The sequence below is a fragment of the Bombus pyrosoma genome, linkage group LG7, assembly GCF_014825855.1.
Source record: "Bombus pyrosoma isolate SC7728 linkage group LG7, ASM1482585v1, whole genome shotgun sequence".
Lineage (NCBI taxonomy): Eukaryota > Metazoa > Arthropoda > Insecta > Hymenoptera > Apidae > Bombus > Bombus pyrosoma.
This window is the reverse complement of record NC_057776.1, coordinates 19111285-19137911: the sequence shown is the minus strand read 5'-3', so window position 1 is coordinate 19137911 and position 26627 is coordinate 19111285. Positions and strand designations below refer to the sequence as shown.

At 37.8% G+C, this 26627-nt stretch overlaps 1 protein-coding gene across 2 annotated transcripts in view; it reads right to left on the bottom strand.

Moving 5' to 3' along the window:
* The window catches only part of LOC122568912 (protein couch potato-like), a 198144-nt gene that overhangs the window by 84195 nt on the left and 87322 nt on the right, over nucleotides 1–26627 (bottom strand). The gene's annotated exons all lie outside the window — the stretch shown is intronic.

Here is a 26627-nt window from a genome sequence, read left to right as displayed (position 1 = left end):
GTGTACGATGCCAGGCAAATGCTTCGTGACGTTTGTACGGTTGATGTTCAATCAACTCCTTATTATTTTAGACCTTCTTATTAAAATTCTTAACCAGAGAAGCTCTGTTGATTTTTTATAAAAGAAGGTGCGAGAAGATGCAGTAGAAGCAGAAATATTATCCGTTTGACGTACACGGTTTCCAGAGAAATAGGTGATAAACTAAACAATAGCGACGATAATAACAATGATCAAGTTACATTAATCTCATTTAAAATATATAAGATTATTTAATGTAACCTGTTCGTTATTCGCATATTTTTACGGTATTAAATCTTGCCGTCGTTCACTTTGTCGCTTGTTACAAAGAAAAAGAATTCCTTTCGTTAAGTAAACAAATGTAAACGTTTTAATTGATTACAAAACACTTAACGTTCGTACCCGAACCCTGTGAATATGGCAACATTTTCTTTGCTACAATATACAACAATATGCAATTACTTCGTAACTGGTAGGACACAGTGTAAAAATATTCCAAATTTCCTAAAAGAGACAAATCTTTTGCACCGCCTATGGAAGTATGCGAAACTGTAACAATGGCTAATGGCTGCCTAATTATTTACACGTATTCTGTAAACGTAAATGGTAGTCGCTAATGCCCTATCGAGAGACGCGACGATAAACGGTAAATAAATGAAACACAGAAAAGGGAATCGCCGTGCTTCTCTATACTTGACCAATGTTTATCCGTTATTTGTTCAAAGTAATTTGTTTGTCGTGAGACAAACACGATAGCCAAAAGTTAGGTGCTTGAATAAAGGATACAACGACGAATAGAGAAACGAGATTTCGCCCGGTTGAGAGGAAAAGGAGTATTTATTTCTTATTTACCAGCTAGAATTAGCACGTTCTACGAATAATTCAGTAACGTGCCTCTGTTGTTTGCGTCTCGTTCGCAACGCAGCAGATCTCGTTTCGTTCTCTCGTTTATCTCTTGCGCAGTCATAAATTTACGATCAGCTTTGTAATAGGATTCTTCCACAGAATAATCCCGTGTGTCGTTGATTAATAGTCGAGAGCAATTTTAATTGAGTCGAATGTTGAAAGCGCGGTGAAATTCGTTTCAGTATCCTACCGAATTCGTAGCGATTTTTAATCTCCTCCTGTCGAAAATCAACGGTGTTCAACCCCTTGGATATTAAATCGTATTCGCCATTAACTCTGCTACGTTTCGTTATGAAAAGTATAACGGTTATTAGTCCGCGGATATTTCTACAAACTCGTATTTTTACAAAGGAAAACGAAGGAATACGATCTAAGCAGAAATTTCCTCAACCTATTAAATGTTACGATTAGACCGTGGATTTTTGTGCATTTTCGCGAAATCGAAGGATGTAAAAGTGCGTATAACGCGTATGATGCGGAGAAATACACGCAGTATCGGAGATAGAGTAATCGTTGTAATATTTGGTGGATGAAACAGAGTTTCGTTTAAATTCCATTTCTTTGGACATGCCGTGAAATGTATAGAAACGCATAAAAATCCAATTAAAATAAAATAAAAAACAATTCTACTAGGTGCCGAACTTTGAATATTCTACGTATTTCTCCATGTTACGCGCAATCTGTGCATTTTTTGCATTTTGAAATCTACCACGAATGCGTAAAAGTCTACGGTCTAATAATTATACATTTTATTTAGTACGGAAGATTATGGTAAAGTCGTTGGGTGTTTCGTTAGAGTTAACTGGATGATTTTCGTATTTAATCTCTCGACGCTCGAGTCGTAGAAATAAAACTCGATAACAAGCGAGAAAGATATAAAGAAAGAAATACGATACAACGTAACGAGTGCTCAGCGACATAAATCTCTCGTGCACTTTTAACAAATTTCTTACGAAGCTAATTTTTGGTATAATAAGAGATGCACCGTGGGCCAAAGTTTGCGATCCATTTGCCGACTGATTCCGATTACTAGCGATTGATTAGTATAATGAATAATTCGTACTATATTTTTTGAAACGATTTCAGTTACGCGTCTGTACGAGGGTCGACTGGTAATCGAATTTACTTCGATTTAATTTACCAAGAGTTAATTTACATTCAATTGAATTGAATTAATCGCGTTAAATTCGATAATGTTTTATAAATTTAAATGTAAATACAATTATCAAGTTTCCTATATTTTATTAATCTATATTTCGATACGATGGATCTAATTAAAAGAGTATTACTTCTTTGTGTAATATTCTACAGAGCGGTCCGTAACTGGCGGTACGATTGGGTACAGGATGATTCCCCGAGAAAGAATAAAGCGAAAATATAGAATAACATTTCTCCATTAGATGCTTTCTTTTAGAGAAAAATAGATTTGAAAATGTATCGCGCGCGTATGCAACTAAGCACGTTCAAGCTTTATGTTTACAAATTTGATTTCACAATTTTTACTTGTCTTCGAGTTATAATAACCTGTTGCTGTTTGCTTACTCATACCTAGCTAACCTGTGATTATCGTTAGCGAAGTTCAAGCATATTTGATGAATTATTCAACCTCGATTTTTCCAGAAACGAAGCGAACAATTATTTTTCCACATAGAATCACCCTGTATCTAATTGTACCAGCGACGACAAAATTGTACTTGTTACGGAGCACCCTAGTATAGTAGTCGCGTAATATAATATTCTTCTTTGGGTAACATAAATTGATAGTAGAACAATTTTCAGAAACGAGAATTACGCCGAGAAGGATGAAGATAAAGAAAGATTATTGTTGTAATTCTCCACGATGTAATATCCATTGACGATTTTTCATAGACGATAACGCGTTAAGAAGATATCGCGATTTCTACTTATTCGTCGGCTCGAAGCGGGCAGCGTTTCGTAACCGAATAAAATTGCCAATAACAAATCGTGACGCGAGGATAAAAGGTGAGGCCGATATAGAATTAATGTCAGGCCGAAGTTCCTCTCCTGAAATCCGTAGCCGAGATTTCGTTTGCGTTACGTCTTAATATTTCCCAGCTCTACGCGAAGAACAAGATTCTGCGATCTATATAGATTGGTTACCACAGTTAGCTAACCCGAACCCAATCGAATTACGGCGAAGAGAATTGGACAGCGGACGTAAGAAAATATTATCAAAGTCGAGGGGATTCTTCCTTCGAGAATCTTGGGAGGACACGGGCAAATGTAAACATCGGAGGGGACGGGGAATTAAAAATAGGAAATGGAAATTATCGTAAAGAAACGAAGTTGCAAATGTTAGCAATGTTTTGAAAGTAGAAACAAGTAGAGAGGGGAAGCAACGAAAAATTCTACATATCGTAGAGTTTTGATAAGTTTCTGAATTATGTCTGCAAAGTCTTTTGATCGTTGCTTCGAAATTTGGAAACGTAAGATGCCCATTTCTTCTTCCTTGATGGTAAAAAGTAAAAAGTGATAGAGACGTGTTTGACTTTTGTGCGGAGAAAAGTGACCGCGACGATCAGATTCGCAAGCAAAGAAGACAAACAATCGAGTTACACGAACGAGGCTACCGCTATTCACGGGTCTCCAGTGCGACGTTACTAAATTCAAAGTCAATAAGAATTTCAAAATCTTTCCTCGATTTACGTAACTGCAAAAACTCTTCTTATCGATATCGATATTTCCGTAGGAGATTTACGTAAAAGTCAAATGGAAATCGGATAATCGCGGTATTCGAGTTAAAAACATCGTGATATCTCAAAATACACTATCAAGTTTACGTTAACTAAATTCTCTACTTATGTTCACGCTCGTCGACGATCGAAGAAAGGAAAACTCTTATGGATATCGACGTTCCTATAAATAATTTATAAAGAAGTCGAATCACGATCAGGCCACCACAAAAATCGTTAATCACGACATTACGCGAATCAAAGGTCGACAAATTAAAAAAAACTCTCGTCATCGATACCGACAATTCCGCGAAAAGTTGGCTGAAAAAACCGAATCGAATTTAGACAGGTAGAGAAATCGTTAATCATCGGGGCCTCTGGCCGTAGGCTGTGAAGGTAAAATCAATACGGACTCGGTGAAATCTGTTAGCAATATATCGCGTTGGCTAGCTAGCGGTTCGTTGATACGTGTATGCAACGCCAGCCTAAATAGGTAGCGTGATTTACGGTTATTTATAGGGGACCTTAATATCCCCTTCATAAAACCTTACAGCTCGGTTTCGTTCGATCGAACTTCGCTAAAATTCGTCGTTCGAAAATCTTCGATCTCCACTGAAATCGGACTAACGAGTTTCGTGCCGTGTGGCTCGTAAGCGAAAAGATGCTAGAAGAAAAGATTTTCGTTATTCTCCGTTGCAGCATTGAAACATGTTTTCGTCTAAAATTTTTTCGTTACGTTCGTATATAAAAAGAACGCTTGCGTATAAACATTTCGCCGCAGATGCAACACCAGAGAAGAACGTTACGAATAAACTATTTATTTACCTGACTCGTTAAAGACGAAGCAATGGTTTCTTAGAACGTTATAAATCCATCGATTTTCGTTGCATAGTCTGAAAAAATGAAGGAATCGCGAGTCTCATAAAATTGTAAAGTCTAGTTGGAGTATGAAGTAGCGGAGGGAAGAGTACGACGTGACGATTGGCCCTTGGTGAATCGAGGAAATCGTTATATCTTTTCGAAGCCTCGTATACTCCAAATTTCACGATAGAAATTTATCGAGTTTGAAGTTGCTACGAAATATAGGTTTTCCGCGGTACACGTCACCTATAAGTCGTAAGACGTTTCGTAACACGTGGGATACGATTCAGGAGTGGACGAGAGGCGCAAAAACGACGAAGGAAAGTTCATATAAACAGGTGTCCTGTGTAACCTTGTTCCAAAGTTATAGCCACTTCTGTGTTACGATAATCCGCGACAGCTTATCTTCGCAGAAGATGCTCGAAATGGTGATCCTCCATCCGTACACGAGCTCGTAGTCGTCGTATCGTCGAGAGTTTCCCTATCTTTCAAGAATTCCACGTGTACGTGAAAATAATAGGCCGGCCGAGGATAGCCATTTCGAGCACCTTCCGCGAAGGTAAGCAGTTGCGAATCGTTGGAACACAAGAGTGGCCATAATTTTGAAACAAGGTCGAATAAGTTTTACACGAACGCGTTTTCATTGTTTTCCTACTCCTTGTTGCGGCTTATCGCGACAAGAAAAATAGCTGTAACTTCGAAAGGTCGAATAAAACGCGCGCTCGTACGATCTCCTTTCGTCGTTCTTCTGCCTTCTGACCACTCCCGAAATGGAACGTTCCACGTGTTACGAGATACGCTCTACATACGAACGAATCAATCCGATTGATAAATAAAAATCGAAGAGAGGAAATCACGATATCTAACAATTGTATAGGTCGAGAGTTGATAAATTGAAAAGGAAACGATGTTCGAACGAACGGTATCGCGATGGTCACTCCCACGGACCTGATCAAAGGATGCGGCCAGTCGGTATAAATATTGCAGCTGGACCTGCTGACGGATATTGAAATACCGAGGCGGGTATGCAGAGGAAAACTGGAGCAAACCGCGCGAATATTTTTAAACCTCGATACCTCCTCGACGACGAAAGTATTCCTTTCATGGTGGGACGAGAACAGGGAGGCGAGTCACAGAGTGGCTAGAAAGGTCTCCGGGTTTAATGCGCCATGTAAAATGCAAATTTTAATATTCTAGGCAAATGTCGATAACTTCGACCGTTCGAAGGATATCAGATTCTTTTCTTCATTTCCTTCCACGCTATTTTTATTGCCTCTGTCGTTATATTTTTGTCGATTATACGAAGATGAACGTCGAACGTATCGAAAGATCGGGAAAATTGGCTTTTTCAGATTTATTATCGCTTTTCTTTTTTTTTATTATGCTATATTTTGCAGTTGACATATACTTTGAAGTACTCTTGTTCTTTATTATGATTTTAAACTTCACGGCACCGAGGAAGGTGATGAATGATGGATCGGTAAAGTTGAGATACGTAAGAGCAGAGTGCGTTGGTTGATTTTTATGCTGCTTTTAAGAATTCACAAGGGAAGATCCGCAACCCGCAAATTCAAAAAATTATGAAACTCTGGGGACACGTAGAGGATATATAGGTACGTACTACGTAATATTTTTTCGCTGTCCAAATTCACTCTAAGGGGGTGAAATTTACCCTCGAAAATTCTCGTGTTTCCCGATTTTGTCGTATAGCTCGCTACAACATTGACACATTTTTTTTTAACAAAACGACAGCACTAATTAAAAGCATTCCTTTTTATCCCTTATAGTTCTCAAGTTATAACGCAAAATCTGAAAGTAGTTGGATTTTCTGGGATCAATTTCACCTTCTTAGAGTGAATTTGGGCAGCAAAACGTACGCTCTGCGTATGCTCAAAGTTTTATAATTTTTCCAATTTGCGGATTGGAGATCTTCCCTCGTCATTATATTTACGTTTCTTTGAGTTACGAATAACCTATGAAGCTTGGCAGCTAGGAGGGAGAATTGTATTTCTAATTCGAACAGTTGTATATCTTTAAATTAACCCGCGATTCTTCTTCTTCTTCTTCATTTCTTTTTTTTCTTTTTCTTTTTAGATATTTCAAGATTACAGATCGTAATACATTGCTGATAAGATTAACTAGAATTCCATTCCGATTCATTCAGGGATTCGTTGCCCAACATACACATAGAATTACAGCGGTTATGTCCAAAATAAATAGCACGTGTCATAAAATCATATCACTGTCTCGATAAAAGTCAACGTTAATCCTGCCAAGAGCGTTTGAATATTTCCAGGAATTGGAAAAACGGTAGATCTGTAACCCGTTATATTCACAGATCAGGTAGTTCTAGGATGAACTCAACGTTCCACGATTTAACGGGTGACATTAGATAACCGAACAACTCCGACTCTAGAGTTACCACGATCAATGTGACCAATTTATAACTTTTTACAACAGTTTTACAGATTTACAAATAGATCGACTACCTTAGTTCCACCATTTAATCTCTTCTTCGTCGAATTTACTCCCTCCTCTTCTGCCCTCGTCGTCTTTTTCTTTCCTTGTTCTCACAATGCTCCTTAATCTCAACCAATCCACCACTCGTTCATCCCTTCTATCTCGCAAAACTCTTTCAACGCTTAAATTTACTCTTCCCGCGACTGTAAAGTTCTCTATTAAATGTTTTAACCGTATTAGCGTTTCTATCGTGTGACGTGTTCTTCAACGTCGCAGGAAAGTTCACTTTGCACAAAAGCACGTGCCACGTGAACGGAAAACGAGTCATTCACGGGTCAAAATGGTTTAACCGCACCTTCTGAAATGTTTTAATTCTGTCTCGTGGAGTTAACCCATTTCGCAAGCAAGCGACCCGGTCATTGTTCGTTACGAAAATTCGCGTCCGTTTTTACGCCTAACGCGTGAATCGCGGATCTAATTAAATCGTTACCTTCTTCCCATCTCCATAACCTTCATAAACTGCTCGTACTCGGAATACCTCGTTGCTTCTTATACCTTAACGTCGGGTAAAATTAGTTTCGTGGAAGTTGCGGCACGCAGTTTCCTAGATAGATTTAAGCTAATTCGAGGATCTGTTAGTCGAATGACTATATTGTTCTCGGCGAGGTAGATAGAGTTTGGAGAGATTTAAAACACTACGGCGGAGCTGAAAGTTTGAAGAATATTCTCCCTCGATTTTCTGCTGGTCGGATTTTGTTGGTGTTTCTCGTAAAAGTGGATTATCGTTACGGTTATATAGCGTATATCGTCGAGTCGATGATCGGTTTCCTTTGTAATGGTTTTTCATTCGTCTTTTATGCAATTAATCAGAATGAATTATGTACTCAGTCTTTGAAAAGTTATACGCTAAATGTACGTTTAAATCTTAGAGATGTTGAACTTAGGTGAAATAAGTCGCCGATCAATCGCAAATACGAATACGTTAAAAAATTGTCACGCTATCCAGAAAAGTTCTTTCGACGATTCGTATTAAACTTTGGCTGACTGTCGACCAAGCGTCGCTACATAGAAGCGCGAGCGTAATTTATTAGACGCGACGATACATGTACGCCAATGTTCGGTGTACGAAGCGTACAGTAAGATACATGTTGTCCCATTATTAAAAACGTCGGGCGACGAGGGAGCCGCTTTCATCCTATGTTACCACATTCGACGACATGAAAAGGGGAGATTTTGGATCCATTCGAACAACGAGAAAAATATTAATTCCCGAGTGTTCGTCGTTGCGAGCGAATTGTCAGGGAACGATGATCGCGTATTTCATACATCGTACGGTTTCAGCAAAAACACACGTAACAGTTTAGCGCAACTTGCCGGATCATTGGTTCAAATGCAAGATACGAATATTCGGGAATTTGTCAGCTCCGATGAAAGAATTTTAATAACATTGAGGTAGAATCGAGGAATCGGTATAATAATATGCCTAATCCTAATCTAGAAGAAAATATAACAAGTGTCAGGCAAATCCATCGATTCCGCGTAATTACCTGGCTAACTAGTTTTTAAAATCAAATGTCGCCTTGGCAATGGAATTATCGTATCAATAATTGATAGTAAAGAGCTACAGCAATCACCTAACAACTTATTCATCTTATTAGCCGCTTCACTGCATGCTTTCTTTGTTCTACCTTTTCTCGCGTATTTTTGTCGTTTATAGCTGCAACGTACGCTTCAGTATCGACAATGCTGACGACGATCGTTGTGAAGAAAACGCGTAGCGACGGAAACGGTTGCCTGCTGTTCCCTGGACAGATACACGTTGCTTTACAATAATCGCTGCATGAAAGCGTACTGTCACAGTACCGTCGACGCGTCTATGAAGCAACTTCGTAAACAGTGGCCCTTGAACATCGTATGGCGAATTGAAAATCGTAGTAGCGTAGCAGCGTGGTATAGCAGTGTAAGACACGAAAAGCGTAGAATGCACAAAAGCAAAATATGTAGGAAAATTATATCGAAGAGACAAAAATCAAACGTTTAAAGATTTATTGAAATATTTATATCATAGAGTTGGATGATAATAATATCCATTGTGTTATACAAACCCGAAGAGAGCGATAGGGTGAAATTAAAAAATACCAAACTCAATGTATCACACGCATGTTCGTTATGTTTTTGCATCGTGACTAACGGGAACAAAATTTTCATAAATTCCATGTCTTGTAGTTTCCATTTTTATAGTTCCAGAAAGGTGAAGCGGGCGAGTTTCTCACTCAACCCAAATCTGTCAAAACGTGAAATTTTACAAGAAACGCGTACAAACATCTGCTTCGAAACGTGAATTTTGTAACAGTTTCGATGGCAAAGTTGGCACGTCGCGTCGTCTGCGTCTACAACCGCAACCCCGCACAGGAAGAGCTCGATATTTCAGTTTTCATTAACACGCGTCCTCCTCGACGGAACACGCGAATTTAACACGGGTACTCATCAGTTTATTGTGCCACTAAAAGCCCGGGATCATGCCAGGGAACTGGTACAGTGGGATTACGGCGCGCCGAGTGCCAAGGTGCTGTATTTTGCCGATCTAAAGAGTAAAGAAAATCGCGTAGCTTCCTGTGTAGCCGATGTGGCGTCGAATTTCGAACGACGCGTCCAGAACCGTAAATCCTTCCATCTTAATATGTTTTTGTTACGAAGAGAGTCGATGAGATTGTAAACAAGTGGCTTACGAACGTTTAAAGAATTATATACTACCAGGTAGTACAATTTTGCTAAGAATACGATAGTTGAGAATGGAATGTTCAGAAGTTTAACGTTCTTTCATATTTTGACGTCTCTTCAGAATTTCCTTCTTTTACGACGGGATGAATATACAGGTTCCACGTGATAGTAAGTTGTAGCGGGTTATTGTTAAAAATAGGAGAATGAGATATTCGAAGATGGAATGTTAGGAAATTAACAACTGCGTTCTTTTACAAGGAGGCGGATACACGAAGACTTTGCGTTAAATAACGAGATACAGCGTGTTAAATTAAGTTCAAATCGATGAATTATTGTTCTGAAACAACAAATTATAATTGTAACGTATAGCTCCAAAGGTATGTCATGCAATATACAGCGGATACGGAAAGTATTTGTACACCGTTGCATTCGTTATTGTATTTATACGCTAATCAATCAGATCCGATTATAATGAATTTCGTATCACTCTTATATGATTAGAAAAGTTTCATATACCATAGAAATGGAACGTAAAATCTAGTAAAAAGAGGCTTCATCGGGAAATAAGAGACAATTTTTGCCATTGTATGCGAATAAGTTTAGTTTGAAATCTAACTTTAGATCCGATTTTTCAGATTGTACGTTTACACCGAATTAATTACCAGAGTTATTAACCTATCGAGAACTAACGTCGCGTTAACGCAACATATCATTCGTAATTGTCTTTTTAGTCGATTCGTATTATTGAATTCTATTAAATTCATGCCGTGACTATGAAAATGGATTCGGTATCTTTTCTTCGTACTATTGTTTCTTTCGCCCAATCTCTGCGATTTTACGAAGTTTGAAGAAATCGAAATATCTCATAGCACAGTGACGAAGTATCCTTTTCTCAAATTATAGAACTTTGTTCGTCGCCTTTAATTCGCGACTCGCTCCACTTACGTTTCTTTGATAAAGTTTCGTTTACGTATTTCTCTTACACGTTATTCCGCTGCTGGGCCCTTAATGGATCAAATACAAATTACGTATAACTTTCTACTATTCAGCGTCTAAGACGGTATTGTGACAACGAACAGCCAATGCTAGTTTCAATATCAAAGCTATTAAAGCTTTTTAAAAAGTGAAAGAAGAAAAAATATACTCTCTGCGGGTAGTAGAAGAATCACAAGACGAGCGGGACTGACCGAAGCGCTACATTAAATTACCGCGATTTTACTATTTCTATTATTACTGCTATTGCCATTACTATTAATATTTATGTTATGCGGTTCTCCGTTATTGATTGTTATTGGAATATACAGCATTCGCTAAATTATATAAATGTCCTTCGGGGCATTTCAGAAACGATATATCAAATACGATTTTAATATATTACAACGCGAATAATATGCTGTGACCAGAAGTACAATGTATGAGAATGGTCTCCGAATCTCGTTCGAACAGTTATTGCCGATATTTGTCGAGAGATACGTGACTAGGATGCCGTTTGTCTCTTAGTCTTTGTATATTATTGAAATATGGTGCCTGTGGAATTCAGAAGATGCTCAGTTACCGACTCGGAGACATTTGTTTGAGAAAACTTTTGCATTTTCAACGCGAAGGTTACGTCAATTCGAAGTTCGCAGGTTCAGTGGGCAAATTTTCTTTTGCAGGATAAAAATGTAATTTCCAGATCATTTGAGTTTTTTAAACGGCACGATATACAAATCCAAATATAACACATTATATAATTATCGTATTTTCTTTAAATCCAAAAATCTGCCTTGAACTGTAATTTAACTGTTGTTTTCCTCTTTTCACGAACGAATTAACACGGTACGCGCTTTTGTCGAAAGCTCGATACCCCAATTCCGCAATTGCTACTTAAAGACCAAAAAGAAACCTTGTCTCAGCTAGTTCAGCTTCTATTTGTTGAAACGCGTGGAATTTCCCTGTAATAATTTCGGAATGTAACATAATCACAGCGCTGGTAGATACCGCCACTCTGTTGTCACGAGCATCAGCATGACGAAATTAACTTTATTTTTAACGTACACACGTTTCGAGCAACGCGTTTCAACAATCGTAAAAGTCGATTCCCCGCAGGATTTTAACATACGCGCGACTATTAATTTCTCGAAACGCTTTGTCCATCCATCCTCTAATATTTCGGTGCCACTCGTACATAGTCCAGAGGCAGATTTGCGTGCCAAATAATAAATATATGACAAAGTGAAATTTTGTCTGCGCGTGAACAAACTCGAATCGCGATCGTTCGAAAGGTATACGCGCGAAAGGAAGAAAGAGAACGAAAGCTTTAACCGGCGTATAGTTGGCTGAAAGATCCGTGTGATTGATACGCGGATAAACTACTTCGGATGGAAAATCTGTTTAAATCAACTGAACGGCCATATTGGAGAACCATTTTGCTAAATTGAAATTGCTCCGACCGGGCCGCATCTGAATCGAAAATCCAAATTAAAAAGCCATTTCATTTGTCTGGCGAATAAATATCGATTTTAGACGTAAAAGAGGGAAAACGGAGTAAAGGGTGTATTAAAATTTTATATCGAAATGTGTGAATAAACGAACGCGAGATATATTTGCGAAATATTTAGAGAACGAAACCGACGACCCCGAGATCGATACATTTGATTTAAGGAACGTTTTCGTTCCTATCGACCGCAAGTGTAATTTCTCTTCAACTTCTTCCCCGTAAAACGTAATTAACTCGGCAAAAATAAAAATGTAACGTTCCTAGAGAAGGGAAAGAAATAATAGGATTAACATAGAAATATACAACGATAAAAATTGCAAAATATTTGCTGATTAAATCTCACTTTCTTGTTTCCCAAGAAACTCGTTACTCCTCATCAAGCGAGCACATTCTTCTTCGCTTTCTATTCCCATAAAATCATATCACAATAATGCACGTGCCTTGTATCTCTACCCGGCTGAACGCTAAGACAATAAAATCTTGACGTACAATACAGATTATACGATGATTCATAATCCAAAAATATAACTTTGTCACTGTAGCGAAACTAACAGTTATTCTATGACATTCTGTCATCTGTAGCGATCGCTGTAAAATCGCAGCGGTGGCAAACAGTCTATTCAGTTAGACAGTTAGAATTTCCTAATTTTCAGATTACAATGGGAGACTATAATCGATCGAAGTGTCGGTAGAAAACATCGTAAGTGCCGAGAGACAAGTTTCTCAGGCGGAAAAGAAAACTTACGCGTTGATCTATTATGAGAAAGAAAAGCGTATCCGCAGAGAAGCTTGTACGTACTAGCCTCCTAGCTGTAGAAGATAAAACTTCGTGTTCCATTTATTTAGATAGACGGCACAGACAAAGGCCAAGAAACAATTAATTGACGTTTATTGGCACTTATATCTTTCTCTACGGAGGCGACGTTGCGACACCATCTTCTGGCATTACTAATAACTATTTAAAAAAGGGAAATCGCACTCGAATTCTATACTACGGTATTCTCGTTGCTAGGATTATCAATTCTGGCACTTAACGGCGTTTTCTACGAGCATTCTCCAATTATTTCGACAGAACGTTGGATAACGTAGTTCCTTAGCTTCCAACGACGTTAATCACCAACCTTCGAGTCACGATAAATAACTGCAATCCGTTGGAACTTTCTTCTCTCTAAAGAAAACGAAATTTCGTGTTACGTACATTACCAATACCGTCGAATAATATTTTACCTTTACGGAAAAATTTCAACTTTGCCCTAATTCGGTCTTGTCCGAGAATTCATATCCGCGCTCCTCCGCGGTAAATACTCATTTTCTTGCTTTCTACTTCCATAAAATCATACACCGTGTCCATCTGTTTAAAGGCGAGAATAAGCGAGCGTGAATGGAATTCACGAGCAGAGCAGCAGATCGAAAATCGTTCGACTTTCTACTCGCGAAGTGAAATTTAAGGCAACGGCCCTCGGTGGTGCGCGTTGGTCGTTGGCTTCCGGCTCGTGTTTCCGCTTCGACGAGGAGCCAAAGCCGTTTCACAGCCACGAAATAGCGATGGCACGAAGTTCAATATGTACCTACTTTGAATCCGAATCAAATCCAATGCTCAAAGTTCGCTTCGTGCGGTTCGAATACTGCTATTATAACCAGACTGCGGATTTTCGATCATTTTTACACATTTATGGGAAATTCAAAGGCGCGAAAACGCACAAAGTACTTGTTGCCGGATTTAACAAATAAATTTCGTGACGTAAATTTTCACGTACGTTCTGTTTCTTTAGTTGCGTTAATAACAAATATAAAGTCGCATGAAAATCGAGCGTCTTAGCATCGAGCGATAAATTGAATAATAGCGAAATTTAAAGTCGCAGAAAGATTCGAATAACGAGTTACCACAAAATTGTATTAAATTTATATATTTCGGATATACGTAATATTTTGTATGCGATTAATTTAACCTGATTACTGCTCAAACTTTATCGCGATTTTAAAATGTAGCTTATCATTTATTATCCAAAAAACTGCATGCGTCGAATAAGTAAAATTCATGCCTCAATATATTAAAAAGCGATTAATTACGAACAAATATATGAATCAGTAGTTTGTCGAACATCGCGCGTACTAATAAAAGTTATTCTAAATTTAAAAAAAAGGTGAATATAGGAAATGTTTTTAATTTCAGTCGTGAAATGCTGCTTCCTATCGTGCCACTGTGAACTCTTTGTTTGCACAATGAACGAGAAAAAAAAAAAAAAAGGAAAGAAAGTCTTTCACCGACGATGATAACGAATCGCGAGCGGTAGATTTTTCGAGAAATCGGTTGAAGTGGTCGTTATTTCATCGACGAATCCGACTACGAGTTTCCAGCGAGTTCCAATCGTGAATTACTTACAAAATACACACAATACGCAAAAATATAAAGGATATTCATAGCGAAGTACTTGCTACCAGATTTAATTTAATTTAACGGACGAAATAAATCTTTACGTAGATTCTATTTCATTATGAGCTAATGAACATACGAAATCGCATAAAAATCCGCAGTCTACTCGTAACGCGTAATGGCTCGTTCGTAGTACACTGAGAAGTGTTCGATTTTCGCAAGATGTCTCACAATTTTGAAGGGAGCACTCGCAAATTTCGTAAAATTTGTACAAATCTTACGTAAGTATAATATTTTGATGTTGGAATTAATGGATATTCTGACAGATACTGATCGGAGTCGTGAGAGTCGGAAGGCACTACGTATCCTATTTATGTGCCTTTACAAGATGGATTTAGTCGACTGTCAACGTACAATCAGATCCTGCACGAAGATTACGATAGAGAATTTCGATGATAATGGAGAATTTCTGGTAAAATACTCGTGAAGCATTTCGAATTTTACTATTCCATGCACGAGGGTTGTGCAGACAATAGAGAAAGGGTAGCACATTTGGAATACCAATTTGTTTAAGACGAATAAAAAAATTACAGCAAAGGGCGGAAACAAGTAAAACCGCAAACATCATAGGAAGACTAACGAACTTTCACATTTCAGACTCTCGGTAATAGCGGTAATACGGTAATACGAAAAGCATCTGAATCTTTGGTCTAATTGGTAAACGACGTAAAGCAAGGATGTTGTTACGGCGTAGATAATTTGAAATGGCGATATTCCAATTTATCTTCACTGTTCAGGGTGTCTCGACTTTCTTCCGACCAAACTGTCGGTATATTCTATAGGCTGGGATAAGAAAAAAGTGTCGTACAAACATAAGTTATTGGAAGCATTATTAAAGAGTTGTAACAAATACGAAATGAGCCGTAACGAACGTAGGTTACCACGGTATAAAGCGTGAATAGATCGGAGATACTTACATCTGGTAGTAGTCGGAAGGTATCGCGATACTTGTGCGGCTCCAACTTCAACGACCAACGAACGAGAAGTCCGAAGAATAATAAATTCAATCTTTTCCCCCCTTCGAATCTTGTGCTGACAGAAATGGTGAACATTTCGAAATGGAGTTTTAGTTGGAGTTTTAGAAGCATTACGATACCTTCTGACTACTATGAAAACGTTACCGCTCATTTCCTATATCGTTTACTTTTTCCTTTCTTCTCGTTACAATTCCTCAACGATGTTTCCAATGGCATGCGTTTATGTAACATATTTTCCTTATCTCGACCTGTAGAACATGCTGGTAACGTTTGGCTGGAAAAAATCTGGGACACCCTGTGTAAAATTTGAACGGGTAGATAATAAAATTATTTTCCTATGTCTCTTAGAATCTACTCGCAGTAGTCACAGTTTTCTTTTGATATTCGCGAAACTGACACGAAACCGTAGAATTAACGTACAAATAGCGATAGATTAAGCGATTTACTCTAAAGTTTCGACATATTTTAAACGATTGAATATCTGAGAGCTTTTGCAAATTGACGTTCCTTTAACTCTGTAGATTGAGTTGGTAACTCAACTTCAAATTCCTCGTCAAATTCACAAACGTCACTGGTTAACAGTCCATTCGCCTTTGCTATTCGCGGTGTTACGAATTAGATAACGTTAGCAGTTTTTCTAGATGTACATCGGTTTTCCAAGTTACCGATAGTATTCCAAATATTCTGCGCTTCCTCCGATAACCGGCTTCACGTAACAAGCGCATTTTGAAAAGATTTCTTTGTTCGTAACTGTAGTACATATACTTGGGTATTTATCTCTACGGGCACCGCCCCTATTTGAACACTTATGGACATACATTTCCGCCGTGAGTTCGCATAACCATCGTCTCGCTATGTCCTTCGAGTCGCCGTTTCTTGCGAGGCGTTATTCATCCAAGAACTCTTTCGATCTTGCAAAAGAAAAGGAAAAAAAGAAAGAAAAAAGAAAAATTGGTAACCTGTATCGATGCGTCGATCGCTTTCAACGAAGACACGTTTCTTGAGGTCCTTTGTAACGAGACACGGGCGATCAGAACGCTTACGATCGCATACAATGTCTCTGCCCGTATTGAATTCCCGCACTCATCGTCCTACGAACGATATTATCGTAATATTATCGACCATAACGTTATTATCGTAGATGCAAACTGCCGTAAATTCGACGGTGGATTTCTTTTCGGACGAACGTTTTCAGCATTCGAAAAGCGCGAAAACGTAAAAGCGCGACGGACGGCAAGTCGTCACCGGTGAGATCTTCGATTCGCGTGGCTATTTTAAACGTTTGAATGGAAACTTCGACGATATTACTTATTTAAATTGCGTATAATTTAAGTCGACACACGAACGAACCTAGGTGACTATAAGCTTCCGAGAGCACGCTGTATCGTTATAGGTCTCTGCTACACGTAGAACATTACTTTTTGGACGACTCTCGTAATTTTCGTGTCTTCTGTCTGTTTCACGATTCGTACGAACGAGACAGTTGAAAAGAGGAAAGAAAATATCCGAAGAGATACAAACGCGAAGAAGAAGCGAGGAGAACAGCAGGATTAAGCTTGAATCTATCTAAAAGCATTGTTCCGTCTTTTCGAAATAGCGTTTTCGAGAGTTCAAATCCAGCGAGCAAATGTTCGGAACATACTTGCGACGTATTTGAGCCCGTCGCTAACACGAACCTCTGTATGTTTGTATCGACTATCGTACGAACATTAAGAAATTGTTGGGAGACTCCAGACCGAGCCAGAAACGCGAAAAGTCGATTTCACTGGCTGGGCACAATGCCCGTCGCGTAATAAAACATTCTGGCAATGGTATCCTCGACCTCGTAACGGGGTATCCGTCAAAAAATATACTCGTTCCACGAGACACTGCTGGTCTTTCCTTATTTCTTCTTGAGTCTCGACAGAATCCTCCCAGCCATGTACTTCCACCGTTGTAGATCGTTGATGGCGTGGTCGTAGATTCCCGGACGTGTGTTTCGTTTCTACGTGAAACCGAAGCTGAGAGGAAAAACGAAGCGTGTTTGTGCGTTTTCACATATTTTTAAGGATAAGGAATTTTTTAAGGATATTCTTCTTCGTAAAGAATTAGTAATTTCGTATCCTCGTTTGCACCATACGCGGAATATATGATTAATTGCGATAGAAGAGGATTTCTTCGTACGCCAGACTAAAACTAGACGGAGAAACGAATATTTTGCGGAATATTTTGTATTAAAACGTATTGGGATTGATAAAATTGGCAGTATTTCTTTGGTAACACAGGATAATTTTATAGTTCATGTAGTCGTTGACTGAATCGTTCATCGACCGAACGATCTTTACGCACGAAATTATAAGTAGATAGCGTTGAATTTTTCCATACGTTTGCTACGTTCGTATCGTTACGTATATTAAGATTCGAAAAATTTGTAGTTGGCAGCGTGTTATTCGGTAGAAGGAAACAACTCTTAAGACGTAGGATGTTTAATTCGTAAGATGAACAATACTCATGGATGATTTCGAATGCGAGAAATGACAATGTGTTTAGAATTGCAAATGTGCGAAAGAATTTTAAATGTGTTTATATATAGTTTAAATATGTTACGTTGTAATAAATATACAATGAGATTTTAGTGGGCGTTTCGTACCAGGAAGAATGTTTAAAATCTCGGTCATTCTACGCGAATTAAAATTGGATAGAGATGAAAGTGTTAGCTACGATCGATAACGTTTTTAATTGATTTATTCGATGAATTTTCTAGTCCTTTGCGACGATAAATTTCCCGATACGAATGGTTTTCATAAATCAGTCTAAAATTGTCGAAAAATAAACGTTATTTATGTATCTGCCATGAAATTGAGCGTAATCTTTTTCTATAAATTCCGTTTAAATCTCGCCGATTCCCGTTCGTATCCAAATTAATGAAATTGTAATTAATAGCGTTCGTTTAACGCAGAATTCTATAGCGCAATTCGTGTTTCGATTCGTATTTCGATTTTTAATCGAGGCTCTTATAAATCCAATTAAAAATTATAGTCATAAACTGGATGTTGTACCGGCTCCATAAATCTTTGTTGTCACAAAACTCATCCGCATTTACGAACCTCGTACCTCGATAAACGAAATAATGGTTACCGGTGTTTATTTGGTTTCGCCGTTTTATCGCAGAAATAAAATGAACACCCTCGAGACCTCTCCCGTTGTATCCATAAATTTCACGTTGCATTATCACTTTTATGATTAATTAGAATCGTACAGAAGGAATAAGAATGTTGTTATTGTACATCGGTATTGTTCGCTCAATTGCGCGTGCAATGCGTTCGAACGAACGAAATTACGGTCGATGACGCGCGCTTGGCTTTGGCATCGTTTCGCTATCCGGAATAAAATGGCTACTAAAAGAGATATCTTAATTTATCGTAGAACGGAATTATAGCGTTTAAAGCCTAAAACCGGCACGGTTTCCTGTCACGGTGTTTACGGCTGTTTAATATATCATCAACGACTGCTAATCTACGTTTATTTATACTTTAACCAGTTTAGCGTAGTTTATTTAGTTTGATGCGCTGTCATTGATAGACTGATTTATAAGCGTTATAAACTTGCAATATATAAGTGTACGAGGTGAGTAATAATAGATAGTAGATTGAACTAGTCAGACTATTCACTGTGTTACTCAACTGCAATACACGTGTACATATATTTAAAGCTTTTACCATCGGCAAGATCAGCAGCAAAATCAAAAAGAATATTCTCCAGTGTAGAACATTCGGATTGCTACTGCGACTTTAACGCTGGCTCGAACGTTTTCAGATACCTAATACACTATGTGATAAATATATAATATACAATGTATGATTCACATACTATATGAAAGGTGAAATGCGATTCATGGAAGAAACGGGGTCAGGAAGGTTTCTACCGGTTACCGGTGTTTATTTCGCTTATTTCGCTTACTTCGCTTATTTCGCTTATTTCGCTTATTATCGTTTCGTCGTTTTATTACGAAACGAGACGAGGAAAACCTCGTTTTTGGGAAAATCGGGTTTGAAACTTTGAAAAAGCACGCGCGAATTTCCTTGATTCCCAGCTGAGCAGAAGATAATCGATAACGGATTATTCTGCATGTGAAAATAAGTCGGAAACGTAGAATCAAGTCTCTTCGCCTGGAATCTCATTTTCGAGAAAATTGAATTTGAAAATTTACCTGGTACGCGTATTCGAGTTCTGTTTTCTCCAAAAGGAACCCTTAAACGACAAATTTCTATTTTTCGTTTCCAAGCTTATTTTCAGGCAACGAATAGTCGCGTAACGTGGAATAAATTCTTGTCGATTGCCCATTCCCGTTCAATCGACAATTGCACAAATTCGCGTATCTTACCAATTTCGCATACCTTACAAATTTTCAAATTTGATTTTCTCAAAAAAAAAACGATGATTCGTCTTATTCTGAGCCGTTGAACACCTCCGGCTTCAATTGCACCATGAATTACCAACTCCCTGTATATAAATAACTATAAAATTGTAATGGTTTGATGCAACTAACGTAACGTAAGAATATACAAACGTATTTTAATCCTAACGAAAGTTAACATTAAGTTTGTCAGAAGCAAGCTTTTAGAGAAGAAAGGAGCTTGAATCCATCAAAATATCGATCGATGTTTCTATTGTTAAAGATTAATTAATTTTGTAATCTTTTTCAAACGAAACAAGTACGCTTAGAGACAAAGGAAAATAATGAATCTTAATTGAAATTCAGAAACGCTGATAATTTTAATAAAAACACAGATCAGCTATTTAAATCTTTTGAATGCTCGTACATTGATATTGGAATCGATTCAACCATAAATAAACGACGAATTTTAATATATTCTATCGATCCAGGTTTAATTGGCGATATTAAATTTTCCAACGGATATCCTCCTTGGATGTCGCGTACCGGTGACACGATTCCTTGAAAGCGAGTCACCTTTAACCTTTAACCGGCACACACTGCAGCCTCGTGATAATATTTGCACGGTAAATTTTGCACCCCTGTGGTAATAGTATCTTGTCGAGCGGTTGTAGGCGGATTTATTGTAATCTATTGGAATTTTCAATAAACCATTTGTTATACTTATGTCGAAAATTCAAAACGGTTAGTATTATTTGTACCGTGACTTTTTCATGCTTCTATTTATCGCGAAAACTGCTATGCATAGTTACATCGTGCGTAACGTTCTTTGCGGTGAACGGTTTGTTAAATGTCTGGATAAGTTATTAAATAAAGACTGATAAAATTGCCAAAATTCATATAGGAATCTTTAAAAAAAAAAAAAGAAAAAATCAAACTGATCAACTTCTTCGCTTTCCATAACATTTTTAACTGGAATAAACAATGTATACAATCGACGTGCAACGTCTCAACGAAAGAAGCACTTATTTTCATTAATTTATTTATCACGATAATCTCATAAATAAACAAAGGACTTAATTCGAATTTATTTATCACGACGCATCATATCATAGGTCGTCATATTTGTCACGAACACCGAATGTCTTTTTATTCTAACAGGGTGAACGATCGAACGAAAAATTTGTTTACCTCTGTGTGTACGATGATAAATTTTACGAAAGAAAATTCTATATGGCTCGATAAGATAACGAATGATAAACGTAAATAAACGCGTAACAGCTTCGAAAGTATAAACATGAAATATCCGTACAAGTCAGAATTGGCCCAGCCTTTGTCGCTCGAACATAAGAAAATAATGGTCGTGAATCTAATTTTCCTCTGCATTTCGATTGACATACTCGATCGACGTGATTCTCGAGCGGCTCGCAAATGTTATAGAATATTAACATTCTATATCGAGGAACGTATTCAAACGATCACGCCATCTCGGAAAAACGGCGATCCATCGTTTCGTAACAGCCTTTAATTTGTATAAAAGCATCGGAAGATGGGGGGAGGAGGAGGAGAGAGGGAGGGGAGAAGGAAACGGCGAAACATATTGCAGCCGAAGGATGCCCGTAACTTGTGCATCGTGGCGACCTCGATATCGTAAAATTTCTTTTCGGTAATACCACTTACACGAACTTTCGTTCGCGATCGATCTGGCCTATCAGTCAAGGAGAAACCACCGATCGATAGAGCAGCAGAGAATCTCGAACTCGAATCCCAATACCTAAGCGGTGGACGGTGGCAGTCTGGCAAGCGGTAAAATCCAATTTTTTAATTTTAGCATTAGAAAAAAGAACCGATAATCCTCCGAAGTTTCGAAGTTGACGTATATTTTTTTCTCTTGTACGATATTGCGATCGAACGTAGCGTCACGAGGACAAAGCCATGAGATTTTAAGCTTTACTTAATTATTACCTTGCCGTTACTGTTATTATTTTATCATTGGATTACGGGTTTTTTATTACATCGTTATACAGGTAAGTCGGTATATTTCAGTTATATTTATACGGAAGCATTCTTCTATCCATGTGCGAAGTTTGTGACAATTTAAACTTTACGATGGTTTATAAAAAAAGAACTGGTTATAATTGATATAAACGTTGGATTTCTTTTACACGGTAGCTTACACAGTTGTTAACGAGAGCGTGTAAGCTCCAAGTGCAACTTTCTGCAACTTTTAACTCTGTGCGGATTTTAACAAGTAGATGCGCCGGATACTTTATCAGCGTCGAGCGATTAATTAGATAATGGCGAAATTTAATATCACAGAAAGATATTCGAGTAACGAGCATTGGTTCGAACTCTTTTGCCACTTGATGTTTAATTGATCATTCGTTGTCCAAAAAACCAAAACTGGTAGCTTTATTTATCGCTGACCTCTCGTCATTGCAACGGGTCAACGCGTTTTGCGTACCTACATCTTACTTGCGTTTACTTTGTATTTCGTTTTAACGACATCTACGTATGTATTACATTTATCCTGCTTGCCTCGTATTTACTTTTTACCACGATTCGTTACTCGTGATTATCTTTTACGATCGCGTTTCTTCAATAATTCTCTCATCCACGGATATCCATCCTTCTCCAGATTCATCGAGCATTCTCTTTAGATGTTCGTCAGCTTTTCCTACTTTGTTGCATCTGCTCGCTACACGTTCCAGTCTTTCGCATTCTGTTTCGCAAGATCCGCACCTTTCGCTTCGTCCCGCTTCCCAGTATTTGCTGCCTAATTCCTCCTTCTCGTATCTAAATCTTGCCACGATCTTTTCATCCTTGTATAAATAAAACTATAATAAATAAAAATCTCGCTAACTACGGTAACCGTTTCAATGTGTTTGAAATACGATCGATTCAATGACACTATCGCGAAGAAGTATGAGAAATAAAAATAATCTCCGAAGCATCGAATACGAAATACGAGGGGTACGAATACGAAAGATGTTTCTAATTTTGGCCGCGAAATGTTGTCTCCTCGCTGCTGTACCATCGTAGAACTCGTTGGTCGAACGATGAACCGAGGAAAAGAAAGAAAGTCTGTCGCGGACGACGATAACGAATCGCGGGCGATAGATTTTTCGAGAAATCGGCTGAAGTGGCCGTTATTTCATCGATGAATCCGACTACGAGTTCCCGGCGAGCTTCAATCGCGAGTTACTTTCGTGTCGTTTGTTTCCTTCGAGCGAATCTCGACGGAAGAAGTTGGACGCGACGATTTTCGTCGACGGTGGAAAATTTTTCTGGGGAAAAAGGGAATTCGCGGCGGAGTGTTTTCTTCGCCGCGATCGATGCCTGGGAAAAATCGACGCCGAGTCGAATTGTAGTTTGCCTCGTGCTGCTCGAGTGCTTGCGAAAGTTGTTTCCCGTACTTTTGCTTCTTTTCTCCTTCTTTTTCCGCGGCTTTGCGAACCACGGGTTTTTATTGAAAGTTTCGAACGTTAGTCGGCAGTGAAATGGATCGTGCGAAACGGGACCAAGCTTACGGATTACAACGACGGACGAAAGAAAGTTTTAAATTGATACTTGCGTATACAGGGTGGAACAGGAAAGGTCGGGACAAAACTTATAGGTAGTACGTGTTAATGAGGCCAAACGTAGGGGTTGGAATCCCATAAAGGGGGATCCCACAGTCCCGTGGTACTCGGCACCATTTTTTGGCCCCGCATTATGTTAAATCGGAGCTGCGGGATCCCGTACGGTGTAGCTGGCCTGTGCGTGTAACTAAAACTGTACGACGACCTGTTTATCTCGAAAGGTGCAATAGTCCGAGGTAATATTTTGCTTCATGATTCGAATATTCGATGTAAAATTATCATCGATAATAATGATCGTTGTTGTTAAAAATTATCGATATGAAAATTTGCTAATTTACGAGAGGCTGAAAGGTTTCGGTACTTAAAGATAACGAATTTCATCGAAGTGACAAAATGTTTACGTAAGAGAGAAGAGATTTTGCTACACGTTTCTTACAGAAAAAATATTTACGAGACAGGAAGCGTGTAACAAAATCTCCTCCGCTTTACGTTTGCAAATCTACGTGTATTTCGTTTGTAATTTTTAGATAAAACATATCGTCGTCAACTTTTAATCGTAATACGGTTTTTAAAAAAAGAAGCTGTTTTTAGTTTTTATTTTTACTTTTAGTTTTTATTTTATTCACATCTAGATTTCGTTTCCGTTCGGTTGATTTTGATTTTCATCGTTAAGAATGATTATCCTAAATTAGATAAAATTTGTTTCCTTATTAAATATATCTTCTCCGTGGGGTCTCGCGGGATTAAAAATAACGAGTCCCGCGGGATTGCAAGCCCTAGTCAAGTAGCTAAGAAGAGTTCGTACAAACTTATGTCCCAAAGTGCTTTATCGAACAGTTATAAGCGTTTAAAGAATATTTCCGAGAAAGTCGTTGTTAATAGAATTTTTATATAGAATCGCGGTACAGGCACAAATGCGTTTATTGATACTTCTACAAGAGGAGAAGTCTTCGAAGGAATTCGACGAACGAAAGCCTGCGTTCCAGCAGAAAGAGGAAATTTCGAACGTTTATTACAACTGGCAAGACAATTAATCTTTATCTTGCAATAAATCTTTGGCAGCTTTTTCGGGCAGCCTGTACGAGTATAAGTAAAATTTGTATCACAGATACATTTTTTCTGCGCTAAACGCTCCGCGTTTCAGCATGTGCGAGCACGTTATATCATTCGTGTCTTTCGTTAACTAGAAACTCAGTTTGGCAAAATTACAGCGCCTTTTTTCCGTTTTACTCTTTGAACTTTCACTTGCCACTGTACGTACAAGAACTTTTACGTGCTACGTATTATGAAAATGTACTATCTGTTGTCTAAATAGCGAAATAGATTTATGCAGAAACTATTACAAAGCGTAGAAATTATGTAAAGGAGTATTAAGGATATAACGTACCTACTTACTGGTACAGGAGAGTCTTTGTTTGCAGTTTCGAACGTTACTTGCCAGTGAAATGTATCGTGCAAAATGTGACGAAGCGTGGCGATTATGTGAGAGAATGTTGCGCGAAGAGTATCGCGTTGGCGAAGGATATTTATCTATTAATTTATTATCATGTAAATTTCCTATTTGTTATTCGATAGTGAATTGATTACAACGAAATGTACTACTATATTATAATACGACGTAGTTTAGAAAGGTGGAAGGGTTTTATGTATTATATTACTTTTGCTAAGAACAAATTCTGAGGTCAGAATAATTGGAAAAAGTTAGTAGAGAAAGTGTATATGACGTGATACTACGAATTTAAGGAAAATGCGATAGGATATCATTCTAATAATGAATATGAATGAAGGTAAAAATTAGTAAAAATTAATCAATGTTAATCAAATTTATATAGATGGGAAGAAAATTAAAATTTCAAGTTGTTAGATTCGAGTAGTATTCTGATATATAATACAATAGGAGTGTTCTACTGTTCACTCTCAATGAAGTTAACTGTAACGCTAAGTCTATTATTTATTAACAGAGCGAGTCCTCTGAGAGCGTAATGTGGTAAATTATGTAGATTTCGTTAAATCTTGTACCATTGTTAACGAAATGAATTATGTAAAACGTAGATCCAGAGAGCTGAAAGGTTCCTCGATTAATTTAAAAAAGAAAGAATATCGATATTACGGACTGTCGTACATCGTTCGTGTTTCTTGTATCGTACGTTATACGAGTCTAGAAGTAGGTTATTTGATATAACGTGATATTACTTTAATTGCTCGTAGCCATTATTATTTAAATCGGACGCAATATGCAAGATAAATATCGTTCGTTTTTAATTTTCGCTATTGCCAATCTACGAGCAGATTAATTAATTCACGTTCAGTTAACACGCTCGCGATTTAATTAGTTAATTTAATCAAATGGCAAATATCCGATCAGCGTTGCGATCAAATATTATACTTCTCCCTTTTATCATTCTCATTGTCCGTTTTTCGTTCCCTTGTCACTGCTGCAGTTATATCATCGTATCGCTTTAACCAAGCAAATACCAGAGAAAATATAACTTTTATCTGACGTATAATTTAGATAAATCACGATACTTTCAAAAACGCTTCTATCACATTTTTCGAACCGCTCTAATTGATAATTACCTCCTGTCCGTTGTACTTCAAATCCAAGATTTGTAATGTACGCGTACGGCAAACGGTTTTTAATGCTTGATATCGATCCTTCTTATTAATTTAATACGACTGAACGTAATTGAAACGTCGTTATTGTATTCAAGTTCCATATACCGACAGTATTATATCTAATTTCCTAGAGAATCGAATATTCCTAATTAAGTATTATTACACTTTATCTGTACGCTTTATCTGAAATTCCTCTTTTATGCCTGTGATACGAAATATTAAACATTAATTCGACGCTAATAGACGTAATTAACGTATCATCGTCGTTATATCTAAATTTAACGTACAATATCATCCCTAATTTTCTATAGTATCGAATATTCCAACAAATTAAATAACACTACGTGTTATCACGAACCCCTCTTTAACGTATATCCTATAAAATATTATATATTAACTCGTGATTAATCGACGTAATCGAAGTATTATCGTGAAACAAACATTTCATTTTCATACAAGTATACGGTTATCTTTAGTCTCTATCGAAACATCAATTATTCGCAATC